Source organism: Dermacentor silvarum, chromosome 1 (genome assembly GCF_013339745.2).
Source record: "Dermacentor silvarum isolate Dsil-2018 chromosome 1, BIME_Dsil_1.4, whole genome shotgun sequence".
NCBI lineage: Eukaryota > Metazoa > Arthropoda > Arachnida > Ixodida > Ixodidae > Dermacentor > Dermacentor silvarum.
Window position 1 is genome coordinate 164,796,372 of NC_051154.1, and position 3,669 is coordinate 164,800,040.

The window sequence follows — 3,669 nt, forward strand, 5'->3', positions numbered from 1 at the left end:
ATCCCGGCCACGGCGGCCGCATTTCGATGGGGGCGAAATGCGAAAACACCCGTGTACTTAGATTTTGGTGCACGCTAAGGAACCCCAGGTGGTCCAAATTATCCGGAGTCCCCCACTACGGCGTGCCTCATAATCAAATCGTGGTTTTGGCACGTAAAACCCCATAATTCAATTTCTAATTTTAAACGTGTATGCCGCGAACGTATGGCATGGCCGACGCTCGTCAGAGTGTAGTATCTGTTCTTATCAGCTTATTATCTGATACGGGTTGTATTTGGACCCAAGATATTAAACTTATTTTCGCAAGTTGGCGGAGTGCTTGAAGCCTGCTTCACCTCCGCCGCGGGTCGCCCAGTATCAGGGGGGTGAATCTTCCTATACCTCCCATGGGTTCTCCTATAGCAGACGCTCAGTCGACGCTAGCGCCAAGGTGCACTTCAGTTAGGCCCTAGCGGATGGATGACGGTACTACGGTGGCGAAAAAAAAATAAATAAGAAAAGCTGCGCGATTTTTATTACCCTCCCCCTTTCTCTATAGCACCTTTCTTCTTCCTTTTTTATGATAAGGTTGTTCTGCTGGTTTCCCCTTTCCCTCTTGACTTTCCTATCCTTCTCCCATGCCTCCCCTCATGCCTCCCGCAATGCTCTTTTTTTTTATTTCTTTAGCTGTCCGCGGCGCTCTCTCTCTCTCTCTTTTTGACGCGGGCGTTATTAGCTGACGCACCGCCGGACCGAAGCGCGTGCTCCGCGCTCCTCTCCTGTCCAGCCGTGCCATTCGTGCTGAGTGCTTGTGCGCAGGTTCTATTTGCGTTTTCAAGCGCGCAGTCGCGTTCATTATTACAATCAAGCAAGCATGTGCCCAAATTGTATTAAAAATAATTCCACTTACAACACAACAGTTCTTTGGGCTCATTTTATTGTGTTCGTTTGCGAAAACCAGAATTGGAGCAGACAGTGCAACACACTATAGAATGCAAAAAAACACGGACGGTGTTTCATGTACGCACATGTAAAGAAACATTTATTGTAATTGATCTGATGGCCAATGCGCAGAATAGCTTCTCACGGCCTGCTTCTCGCTCGGTCCATAAAATCCACCTCCGTGAAGTGCACCGAGCATATTCTGCGGTTGTCGACCTTGTCTCTGGGCAAACCCATTAGGTCCATCCTTCCAGCGTAGGTTAAAAACGCTTCCATCCTGAAGAACAGTGAAGATCATAAATTATAACATCGCAGTTTGAACATACAAAACTGAGCTCGTTTCGCGCCGCGGCAGAGTACTAGTTGTGATATGTCAACCATAATTCTCAGAAATGCATTTTTAAACGATGGCGACCAATTCTAGAAATGAGTGCAAAGCGCTCACCTACACACGTGTTCCTTGCGATACGCACAGGTGGTACTATATTTATAAGGAGCTTTATGTTCGCTGCTTGTTGACATAACGATTGACTGCATCGTTGTGGTGTTTTCAAATCAGCTAGCTGCTGGCTCACCACTGGACAGCCATGTACGACTGCGCACAATTGCTATCACAAATAAAAACCGGGAAGTGAACTGCACAGTGCTCACCTGTTGTCTTTAGGGATGCGGTAGAATTTCACGTAGCATGGCTCACTTCGTCTTGATGTGTTCGCACACCATTGAACCACACACGAACAGCGACAGCTGCGAGACATTGCGGGGAAAAGCCGACAAACGTGCAACGGTAGGGTACCACACGGACCACACTGCTAGCGCGGAAGGCGAAAACCGCAAAACTGACCACATAATGCCAGAAAAAAAATTGCTGTCGTTTTGGCCGTTATCAGCACGGCCGACGACGAGCGCGGGCCGCGCCAGCCGCGCCGCCGATAGTTGAAGGCGTGGGAGAAACGACAAAGTTGAGAGAGGGTTGACAATTAAAAAAAAAGGAAAAGCGATTTTGGTTTCGCATCCATCTCATGGATGGCGCCGCAATTCGCGTGGACAAAAAACCAGCGGAGTTTCCGAGGTCTGCCAGTGTTGCACGTTTTTGGTCTACGGACATAAATCCGCTGGAAACTAGTCATATACAGCTTCGCTGTAAAAAAAATCCGACATATGACGACGTTAATGCGGTTGGCATTGAATCATTGTATCGACACAACGTATTGCCGCCGCCAAAATGCGTCATGCATGAGGCGTGTATGCAGCTGGGCTCCTGTCTCGCGTTTCCCACTGGACACGCCGTGCCATCGAGCGACGCCGCCATGAAGTACGCGCATAGCGCGCGCGTAAATATACAATCCCACTAAATTGTCTCAATATTGTTACGTGTAGCTGATGCCCAAGGCTATTAACAATTCATTTACACGGAAGGCCAGCGGAGGCCAAGATGGCGACGCTATATCAAGCGGGAACACGTCGTCTTCCTCCTCTTCAGTGCAGCCACACTGCGGCGGCTGTTCCGAATCATCACCCGCGGCAGTAGAAGCACTGTCCCGGTGCTTAAGCTACACAACCACAGGCGAAATGTGTGCGATATGGCTTTAGTCTCGCTACGTATATATCTCCAGTCGCGCACAGTGTGCAGGCGTTCCAGTGTTCGCGAAAGCCTACGGACTAAGGGATATAGACACAAACTTCGGCATCCTAACACTTTCATTTATCGTAGGAAAAAAAATTATGGGGTTTTACGTGCCAAAACCAGTTCTGATTATGAGGCACGCCGTAGTGGGGGACTCCGGAAATTTGGACCACCTGGGGTTCTTTAACGTGCACCTAAATCTAAGTACACGGGTGTTTTCGCATTTCGTCCCCATCGAAATGCGGCCGCCGTGGCCGGGATTCGATCCCGCGACCTCGTGCTCAGCAGCCCAACACCATAGCCACTGAGCAACCACGGCGGGTATTTATCGTCGGAAAGGATTTTAAAAAAATCTGAGTTTCGCTAGCGTAACCCTTTAAGTCAAAGACATCTTTACTTTCAATTTCTGGTTTTCTTAAAGGGGAAAAGACCTCCGCATTTTCCGACGAGATCAGTTTAGGTGTATAGCCTCCAGTACCACTAAGAAAGGAAAAGAAGAAAAAAAGAAAAAAGAAAAAAAAAGGGAAGTGTTTTCCTTCGAAGTTAATTCAAGTGACGGAAGAATAGACAGAAAGACGGAAAGAATAGCGGAGAGAAAAAGCAAAGTCACGAAAAAAAATAGAGAAGGTTGGAAACGTCCGTGAGAACTATAGTCTGTCAGATAGTCTACTCGAAAGCAAGTACTTCAAGAGTGCCTTGACTGACTTGTTGTGTGACGACTGTATACGCCGGCGTTCCAGGATTGTCTGCTCCGAAAGCAGCCGGTCGTCAAGACGCGCCAGCGCGGTCGCGAGTGACTGCCTTTGCGCGCAGTATCGGGGACAACGGCAAAGAACGTGTTCGATAGTTTTCTCGCTGCTGCAGTAGTCACACGCAGCACTATCTTCCCATTTATGCAGAAAGCAAAGGATTTGGTAAAATCGACGCCAAGCCACAGTTGGTAAAGTACCGTTGTCTCGGGTCGCGATGGTCCAGGTGGAGGTCGAAGTCGAAGACAAGGGTGCAGTCGATGCAGACGTTTGTGCTGAAAACTAGGTGTGCTCCACAACGATTGTGTGGCATCGTTTGCAAGCACTCGAAGTTTCGCTGCTGCATCTGTTCTTGACAGCGGGATTTGTTCC

General features: G+C 48.7%; 1 pseudogene; it reads left to right on the forward strand.

Annotated features, from left to right (window-relative positions):
- Positions 1-204: 204 nt before the first annotated feature.
- On the forward strand, positions 205-360 carry LOC119437865 (U2 spliceosomal RNA; annotated as a pseudogene).
- Positions 361-3,669: the final 3,309 nt, after the last annotated feature.